The sequence below is a fragment of the Columba livia genome, chromosome 3 (assembly GCF_036013475.1).
Source record: "Columba livia isolate bColLiv1 breed racing homer chromosome 3, bColLiv1.pat.W.v2, whole genome shotgun sequence".
Lineage (NCBI taxonomy): Eukaryota > Metazoa > Chordata > Aves > Columbiformes > Columbidae > Columba > Columba livia.
Genome location: NC_088604.1, coordinates 116592985 through 116611207, shown reverse-complemented (window position 1 = coordinate 116611207; position 18223 = coordinate 116592985).

The window sequence follows — 18223 nt, the reverse complement described above, 5'->3', positions numbered from 1 at the left end:
GGATTGCCATACACCAGATCAAAATATATTCTCTTGTTCAAGGGCAAAAAAAATGTTATGGTACAAAAGGATACAGTTCTTTAGTCGTTAAAAATCTATTCCTGTAGTGGATCTAACCACGTGCTGATACACCTCTTTTCAGCAAACACTTTGAACTACAGAGTTTGTATAGTCTGCTAAGAATCATTTTCTCAAATGACTAACAACAGCTAGTGTTTACTGTCAGTGAAAAGTGTTAACATATTTTCCCAGGGGTTTTTTTCCCCTATATGGACAAATTATAATTAACTCTGCATGAGTGACAGTGCACTCATGTGTCTCACATGGCCCCAAGTCAAAATACACAAAGAACATAAATGTTTGCATAATTAAAATCGCATGATAATGTAGACAAGCTATATTTTCTCTACCAGCTCCTTATTTTTAGTATCTATTCAAAATTCATTTATGCAAATATTTTCCCCCACTACTTCAAACCAGAGTCAACTTCAAGGGAACGTTTTTAATCTGCTGATCATTTCCAATCCTGTTCACTCAGGGATTCTAGCATTTGTGACACCACTATCGTTCTGCAATGCCAAAGCCTACTGAAGGAGGGCAATAATCCTACCAGAAAATGTGTCACTATGGGAACATACAAATGCAAGGATCTTTGAGAAGGGCAAGAAATATATAAGAAAGTAATGAAGGTGATAATCGAGGTATTATTCTCATCTGTTTGACAGGAATGCACCCTATCTGAAGCAGATCAGACTTCCCGAAGCCATTAAAGCTGATAAAAAAGTGTAAGCTGTTACTGGGAAGGAAGTAATTATGTTTTGACATCTGTTTTTTGTCTTGAACAAAGACCAAAAAACAAACTATTGGAACTTTTTGCCAAATGGAAAGTTTAAAGTTTAAAGGATAGAAATATTGAAATGTTTCATTGCATTTGTCTTTGTACCTTCCTCCACTGTTTGCAGGGTCTCTTAGGAGCTGGCTGAAAGTGACTTAAGTAAGTAAGTTTAATATACTGCATTTCTATTATATTTTTGGAAATTGACTTATGTAGGATTAAATCATCTCAAAATAACTCAAAGGCAGGCTCGGCCTCATGCAGTTTGTTATTATCAACAATCCACTTCTGTTCATTACGTTTTGTGCACACAAATCCCTGATGTAGCCGCTGACTCAATAGGAAAAAAAAATAAAATTAAATCAAACAGAACATTGCCTCAAATGTGGCATTTCCCTATTTTCCCCGCCTTTACCTCTCTGATCCGCCCCTGTTTTCCCTGAGGCTGGACAGGCACAGGGCACATTTACCTGCAATGCTCATTGGGAGGAGAGGAACACTGCAGGAGCTGGAATTACAACTCCCCTAAGATCAAATGGTCACATTGATTGTGGAAACAAACAACACTGAAGTTTTTCTCAAACCAAAGCTGCCTTTGCCTGGTAAGAAATTTCCCTTTGACCTTGGTTAGATTTTGCAATCAGTCATTTCTTTTTGTCTCTGTACCCGTGCCATCTGGAAATCCAGGTTTGAAAGAAGGAATTAAAACCACAAGGCTTCATGAAATATCACTCCTTTTTTCCTAGCCTTTTGATGCAATTTCACCAATAGTTTGTATCATAGCAAGATCCCCACGTTGGTGTTGGTTTAAGGTGGTTAAAGGGCAAAGGTTTTTACATATTCTCAAGTGCCATAGCTGAACGAACTACCCAGCTGGATTACATCACATTTTGTTTCAAAACTGAAGTTCAACTAAAAGACAAACTTCTGTTGAGCTCTGCAAATCCACAATTAATGACTTCTTTGATTTCATGCATTCTCCTCCTTTGCTAGTCTAAGCTGGAAATGGAAATACCAAAGTAATCCTAAGGAAGGATATTTGAATGTTATTATTCAACAGAACAAAATTTGTAAGTAGCATAATATCTCATGTAAAAAACAAAATTAAAAAATCACCTTAATTAAATACATGGTCTGATGTCAACAGTGAAAAACTAAGACATAAATCTCGAAAAGCTGTATAAAAATCAAGATGGCATATCTCAAGGAAACTTTAAAACTTGTAGGATGTTGATGGTTGCTAACATTAGCATAAACACACAGCTTCTAAACTCAAAGGAGACTGTTACAGCTTTCTAGATTGACAGAAATGCAAGAAAAGAAACTACAGATCATACACAGCATCTTGTGGTTTGATAGAGCACATCTTACGAAGAGCAGATGGACTTGATGTAAAGGTACAGAGTAAAATAAATATTTATATTCCTTGACAATTTAGTGATATTACTGCATGTAGCAGAAACTTATAACTAAAAACCAGTGATGAGTATTTTTTTTTAATAAATGTAAAAACTTATTAGCTTGCATGGGTTAAATAAAATGCATCCTTCATTTCTGAAGAAAACTAAACACGATGGAGTCTGCATGGCGAACTGGAAAGCATTTCTTTCGAGAGATGCCTGTGCCACGTGACACATTTATTACAGAAATACTTCACATCTAGAAATATAGATGACAATTAGTCTCCAAAATATTCTGTGTGCCCCACTAGCAACTGATAACTTCCACAGGCTTCAGATTCGGACCCAAATCTGAAGAGACCACTCAAGACTTCTATTTGAGGGATTTAGAAGCAGACAAACCAATTCCTGCACATTTTTCCCCTCTCTCTTTCTTCACTGTGTGCACATAGGCTCGTATAACTCTTATTTTAAAGGCACTGAAAAGGGAAGAGACAAGTACTTAGTAATAAGGAAAATTATGTGTGTTAGAGACAGCTTAAGTATATGCAGAGCTGCTGTGTGCGCCTGTGGGCGTAGGTGCTCAGGATGTGACTCCTGCCTTCTGAGCCATTCTGTTGCCTTTCTAGAGAGAGATGGCGACAGTTTGTTTGGAAGTTAGCAGAGCACAAATAGTATTTTTAAACCTGCAAATAGCTACAAGAAATGCAGATATAGGAGGTAAACCCTGCTGAGAAGATAGGGTGTTGAGACTGTGCGATGGGGGTGAGCAGGCCATGTTCTGGCTGATTTATTTTGCAAAGCGCTTGCCAAATAGTGTTGGGTTCTCTCTGCAACAGTATTGAGAGATTATGTTTGTGTTATAAAATATGAAGCAGATTTAATGTGTTTAGTTTGGAATGTTATTTTGTAATTAAAAACCAAACAAAACTAAAACACCAAAACCAAACCAACCACCACACACAAGACAGCAGTGCAGGAAATCAAAATAAATCATTACATGAGACTACACAAGATCACTGCTGCCCATGCAAAACCTGCACATAACGGGTACCTATGGTATCAGGGCTCAATTACTGCTGTGGTTAAAAACCCTGCTGTGGGGTCTTTCATGGGAGAGTCCCAGCTTTGAACTGTCTTCTCTTCCCACCTACCAGACCACTGGCTCCTCTGTCCCCTTCTCCCATAGATGCTCTCAACTCTCCTCCCTCCCTCCTGCATCCCTCCTCACCCACTCAATTCCTCATTCCCTTCCCCTTTCTCTTGTGCTGAATTATCCTGCATCCAGTCCTGTCTCTCATGGCACTTGCTTCACATCCCTCCACCCACAGACTTTTCACCCCTGGGCTTTCAATCAGGCTCTCTCTCCCCCACAATTTCAGCAGGAGACGCAGTGAAGGAACAAACAGCCTCCTGCTTTCCACCCCACGCCGGCATCACCCACAGGGACACTGCAAGCAAGTGTTGCTCAGTCCTGACAGTCCCAGAAGGCAGCATGTGTGTTGAAAGAGGAATTTTTTGGATGATCTGTCCAAAGGGATCTAAAAAGTCTCTGTAGGTTGATGCAAACAAAGATGTTTGGACAGCTGAAGACAGGCAAGCACTGGGTAGGTATTTCACAGCAAGGCAATAGCTGAGAGGCTCTCCAGCCTGCATTAGCAGATAGCAGTGGTTCAAGACAGTAGGAGAGTCTTTTATAATGCTGCAAAACAATTCTCCTTCCTATTCCCCAAATTTCATTCACAAAAACTACCAAGATTTTGTTACATTGTGTTGGTTTTGTTTGGTGTTGTGGGTGTGTGTTTGTTTTTTAAGTAACTGAACCTTTCAAAAGCCTGTGCTTTTAAAAAACAGGTAAAGGAAGCAGATTTCCTGGGATGGATTATCCAGTACTGGGTTATTTGTTAAAATTAAATACTATATAAGAAATAGTTTGGTAAACTTCACTAATGCATTCCCTAAGTTAATTTGCTAAGTGTTAACTTAAATATAGGCAAGCTGTAAGTTCCACTTACAGCACAGTAGCTTTTCCATCTAAATTCTGATCAAAAGTCCATTAAAATTAATAAAACTGTTCTTTTCCACATTTGAGGGGGGTTGACTAGACCTCCAAAGAGTGAATATGCATAAATCCCACTGCCCTAAGGGTATTTGGTATAAAAACCAACAGTATGCAAATGTGAGAAAAATATCTTTAAGAAAATTTACTTATTTTGACCTTACTGTACAGTACTCCCAGACTTTACTATACCAATAACAATAAATCCGGCTGATGACAGTATTTTATTAACTACTTTGGATGCTCTGCAGGACTCCTAAAAGCCTAGGTGGCTCTAAAGTCAGTTTATAAACTCCATGAAAACACATGAGGAAAAGTTAATTTTGAAGAAACAGCATATATAATTCTGATATTCAGCATTAAGTCCCTATCTTTAAATGCATTTTCAGTGTCCACTGCACATTTCTGTTTCTTGGATTAAATTAGAATATGAGCAGAAACTAACCAGAAACATAGAATTTAATGAACTGCTGCTCCTCTTGGGCAAACCTTACAGCCTTTACCCTCAGAAGTCAACCCATGTTCACTGAGTCTTGCTGGGCCCTGAGGTGAAAGAGAGAAAAAGCCTTAAGTCCTAAAACCAAAGTATAATTAGGTTTTAAAAGTCCAAATCACACACCAGAAGTGCTGGTAACTCAGCTGGAGAAGAGCAGAGGGTTGAGGCCAGAGGAGGATGTAGAGGACAAGAAATCAAAGCTGAAAATGGACATAAACCAAACACATGCTGCGAAACAGAGCTGCTGTGAGAACACGGTGGGAGCTCAAGCCGTAGCCCTGCAATAATTTTCTGCTCTGCAGTGACCTGATTTAAAAACACAGCAAACAGTAAGAACTTGATAGAAGAAACCACTGTACACATAGACAGTGAGCAAATACTTGAGTAAAAGTGGGTGATACTAAGTTGGAAACCTATAGACTGTATATTACTGTATTATGAATTTACTCTAGAATAGTTCTGCTGATGCTCATTAGTAAAATTCAAAGCAAGAAAAGCGATCTAGTGGAAGAAGAAAACTCCGCCAAATTACCTCAGTAACTTTTCCAATCTATTTGCCTAAAATTCCCTTTAAAATACCAGAACTAAACAGCCTTAATTCAACTCCAGCCAGCCGCAGCATGGTGCAGGAGAGGGGCTGACTCCTTACGCAGTAGGTGCCAGCCAGATGTTCTCCCTGCCCATCAAACCCTCTGCGGCAGTGGCAGCGTTTGTGTCACAGCAGCACCTCGAGGCTCTTACCGAGGTTAGCATCCCTCTGGTACGGGCACGCACAGCCCGACACTGCTCCAAGAAGCTTTCAGCCTAAGCAGATAAGACAAGCAAAGGTGTAGCTGTAGAAAAGAAACTGCATGTAGGCAGTTTGCCTAAAAGCCAATATCCATATGTCAGAGGGAGAAACTGCACTGGCACGGGGTGATCTGCTTTTCTTTCAAGTCATCTCTACCGATAAAGGTTCATCTTAGTTGAGTCTGGCTGGTAAATGTGTCAACAGCGCAGAAGTCAGAACAAACACAGGTTTGGTGTTTTTTCCTGCCTATCTAGAGACTCTGAAATGATGCAAGTCATCCTACACTGATCAAAATCTACCTGCTATTTGTGGTCCAACACATACAGCATGTTTCTGCAGTTTTAGAAGTGAGAAATGCTGCAGAGAATTGAGCTCATTATTGAAGGAATAGCATACCTAAAAATATCATTGCTATGTACCAGCTTTGATTATCACACCTTATTTAACTGTCCAAAACAACTAAGCACATTATTAACCATTTAGAGTTCCAGCCCAACAAAATACCAAGGAAAACCTGAAAAATGATGAGTGGGGTTGCTGCCGCCACAAAAATCTTTCAGGTGTACTTTACCTGTTGCCATCCCCTGTATGGTAGTGCCTGGAAATGCTGCATTAAATAGGGCTTGCCTAAGACAAACTCATGATGCTCTGAATACCATGAAGAGTAAGAAACACTTTAATTTTAAAATTATATCCACAAATTCTTCAAAATACAGAAAATCTTTTGAAGGAAGAAAAAGTGTAAGACAAATGTGGCAGGATTAGAGGTTTTCTGGGTTTAAAGAAATCATGACAGAGCACTCAGAACATTTGTTCTCCTTCATTTCCCCAAGTCTTCTCACAGTGACTGCCAGTCAAGTATTCAACCCTGAGCCAGCATGGCACACTAGCTGGTTTCAATAGTAAGTCTGAAATTGAATTCCTCAATCCTGTTTGACTTAAAGGGAAACTAACTAGGACACAAGACTTTGGTCAGTGAAGTGACACAGGTAACAGCAAAATTAATCTGAAAATCAAAGAATGTACAGGTCCATACCAGCTCTGTAACACACGCATCTCCTCAAACAGAAACACTCTGAACCGTCACTGTTCTGTGAAAACTCTCTAGAATTAAGAATCCGCTTTGTGTTGTACAACACAGTGATATAATCAGCTTTTACTGAACTTAGTGATTCACAAAGCACCCAAAATCAACGTATCATAGAAGTTAAAAGAATTAAATATGATAGAAATGTTAAAGTAAATGGTTGCATGATACATGAGGACACTGACTTGCTGCCAGTGAGTCACGCGAACATAGAAAATGTTAATAACTGTGGCAAGAAAAACACAAGCACAACCAAAACCAAACCAAACCACAAAACAACAATAAGCACAAAACAAGGTGAGGAAGGGACAGCTCTTAAGCCCCATCCATCCTTTAACCGAGATGGGGCTGGCAGAACTTCAGTCTGAACTGCACATTTAAGAGAACACAAAACCCTCAAACCTCCTGGGTCTGGTAGAGTCTTTGGGTTTGGCCCATCGCTTTACGGAATATCCTTGCAGATGTTTCCCTCCTCTCCACAGGTGGTACTTTCTAACACATCTGTCTGCTTAATTTATAACACATCTGTCTTGGCTGGCCAGTCACATTAAAGCTATTTTTACACTAAAGAAATGAAGTCTTTTGAGCAATTTTTCTCATAAGTGTTTTTGCATAAAGAATTTTCATTGTTCTATTAAAAAAAAGGTTAAAACAAAGTTCAGTGATTTCAAAACTTAGAAGTCCCACCACTGTTTTTTTTTGTCTGAACAGAGTTTCAGTGCTGACAAGTAACACACTATTGGTGCAATCACAGGTAATAGGAACCACTCCGAGAAATGGAAGTCTATACCTGGGGTGGCAGAAAAGTGATCGTGGGGTAAGGAAAAACAACCAACCAAACTTAACAACACCCCTCAAATAAAACCCACACCAAAATAAAAAACCCAAACCAAACCCACAAAAACAAAACCTCAAACACTGGAAAGTGCACAAAACACTTGGGCGGCAACTTCCATGGAACAAAACAGCAGCATTTCTGGATCAAATCCTGTAGTGTGTTTTTTCCCCTGTAAATTTTATCTTGGTTTCCAGGTGAGCTACATATTTTATTTTTTCCCCTTTTAAATTCAGATGTTGGGATTTTTTGTAGGAAATTTTTTTTTTTTCCCCAAACTGTCCCTTCATTTCAACCATGTCTGTCTGTTTCAAGAAATGCCCAACACCTGCAAGGGCATATACTGCAGCATCTGATTTTCACAGCTGAGAGTAACTTTGGCAAAAAGGTTATTTTGCAGCTCTGAGAGTAAAGAAAAGATGCTGTCAAGACAAACTACAGCTGTTTAAATCATTCCTCTGTGAAGCAATGGTTTCCCGCAGGGAGAAGCCCCAGAAGTGTGTTTTTGCATCTGCAGACGCCTTAGCTGCTCTTCTGCCCAGCACAGCGTGGAGAAAACGGAGACGATGAAGCCATTTGGTTTATTTGTTGTTGCTGTTTTAGAACAAATACTTCAGAAGAGGAACAGAACATTTTTCCTCTCCAGTTTGAAGCAGCTGTACTAAAATCAGCATGGCTGTACGAGCAGTACTAAGTCTTAAAGAGAGCACATATGAATGTAAGGATTACTAACAGCAACACTGAGAAAACACTTATGGATTTTCCATCTAGTTTGCTCCAAGGTACTGAAGTGCCTGGACCAGAGACACCTCCAGGAGACCACCTGTGACTGTTCCTGGGCCAAATGCTATTCAAAGCCACACAAAATGTAACCTGGAACTGCTTGTGACAGCAGACAGTACATACCCAGGTCTGTGGCAAAACTTTACATCAGGCTGTGCTCTCTTGACTCTGGAGACACCTGGTTGTGCCCTTGTCTCCATCAGTGCAGTCTCAGGACAAAAATCAAACCTAAACATCTATTATTTGTCAAAAAAAAAAAAAAAAAAAGGAGAGGAAGATTAAAAGCAATAAGTTCCATTTTTCTTTTCAGGATGGGTCAAGATATGCAGAGCATATACCAGGAAAGTAGGGCTATATAAATGCATAGGTAGGGAGGAGGAAAAAAAGGCAGAAAAAAAGGATGTAAGGGCAGATTTAAAGAGAAAACAGCTTTAAGTCTGTCATTTTCAAGAAAGAGGTGCAAAGACCTGCAACAATGAAAGAACGGGTTCATTTCTGAGCTCTTGGCTTTTGCTCGCTGCACTTAAGAGCCACATGTTCAGGTGTTCACTGCCTTTTAGGAGAGCTCCCTTTGCTCAAGTGCTAGGAGGCATCTCCTGAGAACACAGATATTAAAACAAAACCAAATATACAAAAAAAAAACCCCAGGCCTGTGCGCCACATGCTGTCCAGTGGAGTGCTGGCTGTTAAGGGCTGAGCTGGAAATGCTGAAGCAAGATTTGTTAATACTGCTCTTCAGGGAAGCGCTGGATTAGCCCAGATTAGCAGCTGACATTGTGGTTGCACAGAATGAATTATATAAAATGGTCGTGTTGGTGTAAAGCAGATGTACCACCCACATGACTTCAGCTGCAGACACAGCGAGGAATAAAACAGAGTGGGTTCAGTTAGGGGGAGGATTAAAAATATATATAAATATATACTTCCCAGCATGCACCGCATCATATTGCTTATTCCAACGATACTTGAAAACAAAACAATACATCAGTTTCAGCATGGGAAGCAAGACAGAGTTCACCACTTGCAAACAGAGGAAACCATTTTCCTTTGCCTCTCTGTTCAGTTACATGACCCAGGAAACACCGTAAGAGCCTCCAGGAACAGCAATCAGCTATAGCCACTCTTGAAGAGATACTGAAGATACAGTCTAATCATTTTCTAGTTAAACAAAAATTCTTTCACCTAATAAGATTAGCCTATGCATTTTGATAACAGGCTTCCCTTCAGAATGAGGTCTTCTATCAACTTAAATGAACCCAGCCGCCAATTAAACAACCAGCACAGACATCCATCAGCCAGCAAGGATAAATATGGGAAAATTAACCACAGGGAACAACAAAAGACAAGACAGCTCATGTTTTCAAAACAAACATAAATGAGATTAATTTAGATTGAACTGTGGTCAACATCCCCTTTAAATATTACACGTGAAAATGTTAATATTTGGAGAATATGATACACAGACTCCAGTGACAGCCACATGCACACATCATTCTTCTATTCCTTTACTTTGTACAACTTTCTACTCATGCTAGATGTTTAGATAAGATCAGTTCGTGGATGAAGAACAGACAAAATATCTGAGGCTGGTGGGAGAAATACAGAAAAAGACTTAGTGCTTGCACTTTATGCCAACAGGAGATATTGGTGGTGAATCCAAGAGAGATTCTGAGATTTCATCCCATCTCAGCTGTTGCCTTAGATTTGACCACACATTTTGCAGTGTGTTTATCAACATTACCTGCCACAGTACTATCATAGGAGTGTAACATGGTAGAAATAAACTAATGGCTAGTTAGCATGGGGAACGATGCCAACATCAAAACGGCAGTTGTTAACCAGTCAGGAAGCTGGTTAAACAGCAATAATCCAATAATCCTATATTGCTGTCTCACATCTGTGATAGCTTTGGCACGTGTGAAACACTTAAAAAAAAAAATCAAAGGGAAAAGAGAATGCTCAACAATCTGAGCAATACAAAGTCTTCATATCTGTCTGTTAAAATGATTTGTTAAAAGACACTTCCAAAAGACTCTTTCAAAACCATAGGTTTCTGATTTGTTTTTGCCCTTTAAATTGACTGTTTTCAGAACAATGTATTTTATATATTTGAAGTAACAGTCATCCCCTGTATGGGTATGGAAGACCAAACAGAGTATTATTAATGCTGCTCAATTCAGAATCTAGATATTAGTCTGAAAAAGAGTGATAGTACTTTGATTAAGAGAAGATTTATGAACAAGCAAATCAAATGGCATGGAAGTTGCCTAGAAATGTATGCTGCAGCATTTTATATTGCAGCATTCAGAGCTGCCTATGAGCTCTGTACATTTGGGCAATTTTCATTGAAATTCAGCGCACTACGCTGCAGGCAGGGAAGCCTGCCAACAATTTTGTTTTAAAGATGCAGCAGCTACATGACCCATTTATGCCTTTGACAAGTAGCAACTTCTCCCTCAAAAATAAAATGAAAGAAAGCCCAGTGCAGATTTCAGTACTTGTCCTGTGTTTTGCTTTCTTCCCTTGCCACACAGATGATGTGGAAAGACAGCAAGAATTGACAGTAGACAGCTATTAAGATCTGGCTGTTTTCCTCCTTCATTCTTACATTTTTAAGCTCTGCATGTCCAGAAGAAAAAGTGAAAGACTATGAGAGAATCTATTTTGTTAACTGCCAAATACATTAGCATATGCCTATTATTTGATGAAGATATTAAAAAGAGATGTTGTCTGACAGCACCAGGATAACAATGGCATTTGCCATCCCCTCCAAAACAGGTGGGTGCTCTTCTACCTCAGTGCCTCCCAGTTACTGCTCTGGCTGCACTGGGCTGGTCCTCTCACTGCAGAGATGGCAGAAGTCTCGGGAGCCCATTATTTATATAACACTACAGCAGAGGAGAACAGGCTGTTCTTCAGACTTCCTACGGCTCACGCTTCCAGGAAGAATTGCACTCACTGCCAACAGGAAAGAATAAAAGTGGCTTGTCCAAATCCTCAAGCTGGGATGGACATGGCAGAGCTGGAAAGTGTGAGGGCTGGGGCTATGAAACAATAAAATTAACCCCCCCAGCAGATACAGAGCTAATAGACACGACTGACTGTGCTATAGGAAAGTGTGTCTCACTACACACATCAGTGGGGAAAGCAAATGTGCTCCTTACATATCTCTCTCTGGGACAAAAATTTAACATGACTCTCCACTTAAGTCCTTTCGCACATACACTAATGTAACTAATGCTTTTAAAAACCAATATTAGTCACATCAAACCTCTCAACCCCCTACAATAGCCTGTCCCCCCCTATAATAAGGTAGACCAAAAGACTGGTCTAGATTGGTAAAGATTCACTTGCTTGGAAACCATCAGATTCATATTTTCAAGCTGCTCTGTACTGCAATCAGTACACATGATTTTAATTTTTTTAACTAAACACTGGGTCTCCAAGTGTTAGTAACTGCAGGAAGAAGCCAAGTTTGTGAAAGCTTTTGCAGGAACTGCAGGTATATGCCAGCTTCCTCTGCTTCAAGACAAATCTAAAGAGTTAAATTTGGTGTATCTGCCAAGTTAAATCACTACATCAGATTATTTAATGCTGCAATGGAGGAGTACTCCAGACTTTCTAGACAAGAAGAGTGGACACTCGCACCATGATTTACATGAGATTAATCAGATACACACTAAAACTCCTGCTGCCGAAGAGTGGAACATCTTGTGGCTGTTTATGGACACTCTCAAATGCCTGGGGATACTCAAGGTCAGTAAATGGGCATGAATGTAAAAGTATCTTAACAGAAATTGAAGATTATCCCAAAACTAGTGATTCGGGACACGTTTCTTGCTGTACAATGCCTGCACTTGCCCTCTATTGCAGATACAATATCCTCACTATAATTCTATTAGCTGCACAGGCTAGGCCTTGCTTATGATCCAAAAATGTCAAAAATAATATCACATTTTTGAGCAGATTAACTGTAGAATACTTATTTGATTTTCCACTGTACATCTGTAGAGATGATTTGGACTCAACTTGAGATTAACAGTTTATGATTGCCACTTCTCTTGACCAAAGCTCCAAGCAAAAAGCATTATATACATATATATATACAGGTACGTATATGAAAACATATTAAAACAAAGATTAGGAAGGCCATTGCAGTGGATGACTTCCCAGGAATGCAGTTGGCTGATGCTGAGAAAACTGACAGGACAAGAGGAATCAAGGCTAAAGTAAAGCAGTCTACCTGGAATGGAAGGAACCCTCCTAATTGAAAAGAATTTGAATTAATTCACTTGTTACTTCCTGGTGGTTGATTTGTATCTTTAACAATAGATCCTATAATTTAAGCAACCAACCAGATGCTTTTTTTAAACCTCAGAGAGCAGCTACTTTGATTCCAAAGGGGAACTTTCTTAAATAATAGTAAAACATCTAATCCAAACTCACTGATTTCCCTATTTCCTGATACATATTTCACAGACTCAGTGTTCATCCTCTGTTCTAACTCTCAGGGCAGTCTTATGTTCAGAGTGATCCACACTCTACAGTTACAGTTGTGAAAAGTCACTTACTGCCTCAAATTTTGCTATGTATTAAACAAAAACCACCAGCATGAAGTTTCCACCTTTCTACAAGATTTTTGCAGCAGCTTTCTACTGTGTTTGCCACTCCAAAGGTTAAAAGGCAGTCTTCCAAGGAGCAACATTAATACACAATGGTTGTCTGAGAATCCAAATAGACTGAACGCCACTCGAAGCAGTTCCCTAAAAAGATCAAGGGACATAAAGATCAGTACAACAGGGCTGGGATGAATAATAGTCAGTCCGCTCCTGGGATGAAGTGAATCAGATCTTCAGAGAGCTCTAGCAAATTTTTCAGGCTTTCTATACAGCTGAAGGTCTTTCACAAAGTCAGAGAAATGCAAGGAGGAAAAGAAGGACACTGATCTCAGTAGTTCTGGTCCTAAAATATAGACAGAACACCTTAGTCACTTTAGAAAAGCAACTGTAGTGTTTAAATATGTATCTAAATTCAGAGGGTCACTGACAGAGTATTTTGGAAAATTCTACTTGAAAAGCTTAATTTTATCTGGATAGAAAGCAGAAGCAACATAGGAAACCTGTTCTAAGAAATAAAAACTGAAAAATACATAACAGCCATTTCCACCATAAATCAATCAGCCAAAAATCCTGGTAATTTATTCTATGATTGCCCATGAGTTTTTGTGCTCCTGGGGATGCGAGCCAAGGAACCTTGGAGTCTCCATGCATAGCGGCCAGAATGAAGAATCCCCTTTGTGTTTGTAAGAGAGTACATGCTCCTCTTTTCTTTTTTGAGATGGAAGAACACAAATCAAGCTAGTGACAGGGACTGCGGCACAAATTATTTTGGTAGATTGTCTCCAGCAAAATACAAATTAAAAATCCTTGCTTTGGCTGGCTAAGCCTAGAAACTTCATGATCAACTACTGGACCAAGCACACTAAGGAGACAATTCTTTGTCCTGTGATCTCTGACTATTCCTGGACGATTCTGCTCCCCACAAGTTCCTTGCTTGACTTCTAAACAAAATGATAGCACAATTTTTCATTAACTTCAAATATACCTATGAAATATCTTTTCTAAAAAAATATCCTTGTAATTGCTATATTATAACGTAAGGTAGCCACTTAATATTCACCCCTATCGGGTAACCTTTAATTTAATGAGCCCATTTTAAGTGTCTAAACACTCAAATTGCAGAGCACCAGTTCTTTTCCCCCAAAACCCTGCACTAATCCCATTTTCACCATATCCTTGGGTGATCAAGTAACGTTCCATTGTATTTTAATCTACAACGCACTGTGAAAAGAGGTCAGAAAGCCATGATCTCAAATGGAGTCAATCAAGTTCCTACAGTGAAACTAGTTTAGTTAATAATTACTTTAATCTTATCCATATTTCTTTCCATGTTAAACATTTATTTGCTCGGTGCTACTAAAACAAAAACAAAAAGGGCTTTGGTATTTTTACTTTTTTTTGTGCAAAACTCCATATTTTCCTCACAAGAACACTTCAGTAACAAAACCACATCTTATTCCCAAGAATTCTTTTAGCAAGCAGATTATACACTATAACATTGAATTCTGAAAGCTGGTTGAGTAGTTTACCTCTGTCAATCCTGCCTTTAAGATTTCAATATTCAATTAAGCAAGCAGGTGGAATGAAATATCCAGGTAAAATGTAAAGACAACTCCCTTTTTTTTGGTAAAGAAATTCTGCTGACACAATACACAAGACATCCTCTGTAGCTGATTCAATGCTTGATCAGATGCCTTAGGATCACTGGAAAATGAAAAGCGCATGCAGAGAAAACACAAGAAATTGGAAAGTAAGAGGTGTGGATTTGAGTTTTGGGGTTTTTGTGTGTTTGTGTGTTTGGTTAGTTTTGGGCTTGTTTGTTTATGGTGTTTTTTGTTTGTTTGGTGGTTGGTTTCTTTGTTTATTTTTCCCCAGAGGAAAATATATGTCCCAGTAAGCTCAGGACAAGCTCTGGCCTGTGCAGAGCTCAGAGCTCACATCAAATAATCAAAATATCTCCGAACCAAGCGGACTGCCCAGACCTGAAGTGACAAAAATCCAACGCCTGGTGCAGCTCTAGGCCAAGCGCAGAAGCGCAGAATCACTCCTGCTGCTGAGTCACAGCAAGAGGAGGTTGTGAGTGGCTGTGAAGCAGTTAGAAAACCACAAACCTACCACAGGAGGACAATTCGCAGACACAACTAGTGGTTTCTGCTATAAACCAGTTTGTGCCCAGTGCAAAAATCTGAACATTGCCTTTTATTTTAAAAAGATAACGCATGGCACCTTTTGGAGATCAGGTCCTTTTGCATATGGCAGGTGACTGTAAAGTCAGAGTCACTTAACCTGTCGAATAATGGACATCAAGGTGACTCAATGCAAAACATCTTAACAAGAAATGCAGCTCATGACCAGTTATTTCCTTTGTAATAAAGATGAAAATTTTAGTGTTGAACCACACTAACAAGTACCTATTGAAGTGAGCCCAGACTTTTCTTAGTCTAGGAAGATCCATTTTAAAACAGAGAGCATAGGGTGGGTTACATGGTGGGGACTTTGCTTGAGCCATGACAATATCATGTAGTGAGATGCTGTAGGTTATAATATATGGCACAACCCCAAGACTATGTGATTATCCTTCACATGACTGAAACATTTAACATCCATGTTACTCAGTTTTCTGAATCTCATGACATTCCTGGCTGTGTAATTCAAATGACTACCAATATTAAAGAACATTTTCTCAATTTCTCCAAGTACACAACTCAAATAACTGGCTTTTTGCTGCTGGAGATCACTCCCGCTAATCTAATGGAAAAGAAAGTCATTCCCCACACCCTCCATCCCCTGCCAAAATTAGGATTGACCAATAGGTGAATCTTTCAAATATATTAGAATATTATTTGATCTCAGCATTTTCAGACATAGCCCAAAATGTATTTGCCTGTATAAGGAAAGTAAGTTTAAATTTTGTCTTAAAAATAGAAATCCTGAGATGCAGTCACGGCCGGATATGGAAGGAAAATCGATGCTTTTGGTCAAAGTTGTTTTACGTATTGCATTAAAAAATGAACTTCTTAGATACTCATTTTAGATAGAAACCTTATAGAGTGAAGGAAATAGTGCCTGTCATGCCAAAGCAAGAGACTAGCTTGACCTTATGGGGAGAAAACAAACAAACAAACCCAAACACACACACCCCCAATAAACCATAATAAACAAACAAAAACCCCAAATAAAAAAAAAAAAAAAAAAAAAAAAAACAAACAAAAACAAACCCCACAAACAATCATGAGAGGGAAAGATGGAATTCATACCACACTTTTATGATAAAGAGTTATTTGCATTCATCCTGGACACTCTGGTAAAGTAGGAAATTCAAACTAATCTGCATCTCTAGCTTTTCTGCTTTAAAACAACAGGAAAAGCACGGGGTTTAGATAGATCTTGGAAGAATAGTAGCATGTGGATACACTGTGTATAACTTCATATGTTGCTATTACCTAATGAAAAAGGGAAAAAAAACCCACAGACTAGACACTTCAAAAACACTTTTCAGCCATCAGGACTTATTTGAGACTAGATTTGTTGAAGCATATTGCATAATAGCACCTCCTAAACAGAGGTACTTATTAAAGAAAATGATTATAAACATAGACCTAAATAAACAGATATCAGTGTGAAAAAATCTCCAGCTTTACCCTCCTTTGTTTTCCAGGCTAGTCCTTCCTTAGAGCACTGTATACCACACAGATAGCTAATGGTTTAATATTAACACAGATTATTACTGAGCACCATTACTGTTAGCTTAAAATTGACTTTATACTTTCCCTTATTGCTGACTTCTCAGGCTCCTCTTTTCCAAGAACAGCCCGTGGCCATCATGCCATGTCCCCAGTGTTACTTTTAGTGTACTGGCTATTATTTTCTAACTTAATCCACTTCGCTTTAAAAAACCAAACCAAACCATCACACCTGAGAAACCAAACCATTGTTTATTTCAAAGGGGATAACAAGAAACAGGAAGAATCAGCTGACAGCTGGCATGGGCAATGGCTTAAAGATATCAGTTCAATGAGCAGACATGGCACAGTGGGCCACATCTACTGTACAATTGGCTGAACGACCTGAGAATTAAGCTATTGAAAGCCTTAATTTGTAGCGCAATATTGTTTTAGAGTCAATCACTGATTTGCGCTAAAAGGCAAAAAGGTTGAACTGCTGGAGTTCAGCACTAAAGGCAAAGGGACAGGCCAGACCACTGGGGGTTTTGGACCTCTTTGGTCTTGCTATTCCAACCCATCTGTCAGAACCAAAACACTTAGAGAATCCTGTTCTTTTAAAAAGATTTATCATGATACTTGCATGTTTCCCTTGCCAGTTTTTGAACCAACATAAGCAGCACTGCAATGTTTCACTGGTGTATTGAGGCTGGGGGACAAATACTGCTAAGGCCTGAGCTGCTCTGGAAATAGATATGTCTAATACTGAAAGAAATGTAAAATGTATATTTGCAACCCAACTTTATCACCATTCAAAATTCTACACACATTTGGCGCAAATCAAACCAAAGGATTAGCAGTAAGGTGTTTATCTTATTACAGCAGCCTGACTCCAGTCCCATGACAGCGTTGCAGCAAGTCAGTAATTGATGACTTAAGTCTTATCATAGCAACCGATTTTATTATTATTTTTTCTTGTTTTGCTAAAATGAGATTGGGTTTGGAAGAATTGGACACCTGCCACTTTCTCTGTCCTTTGCTTATTGCCCATCTGCAGCAGACAAAACTGTTAAAGCATATGAATAGCAGAGGGAAGAAAAGCAGCAAAAGCAGAGCAGCAGATCTTGTCTTCCATTTGCATAGTTACTCCAGACATAAATTCAGCAAAAAGCACTGATTTTCTCTCTTATGCTTGTTTCCCTGGTCCAACAACTCGCTAAAAAGTGACTTCTAGAAGAATGGAGCTTCTCATCCTTGATATCAAGGGCATCTCAAAGGTTTCAACCTTTAATGCAACGTGAATTTCAGTATTAACTTCACACATGACTACAGGAGAACTGTTACATATAGAGCTGCAAATCCCAAATGTCCAGATCAAACAAACCTTTACTCTATAATTTATCAGTATGTGATGTAAAGTAGAAAACCTCAGGCCCTCTGTAGACAAGACGATAATTTAGGACTCATGAGACAAAAGATCAAATACCACCTCTCCTCACCCAAAGTGTGACCTATAGCATCTTCAATTAGGCCTCATCTTCTATCTGGAAGCCACATCTCTCCGCACTTGCTTTGTTGTAAGGACTATCTAACAAAGTGAGCTTGGTTCTGCCCTTCATTTTACATGCAGGCAGCTCTGGTTGAAGAACAATTGGTT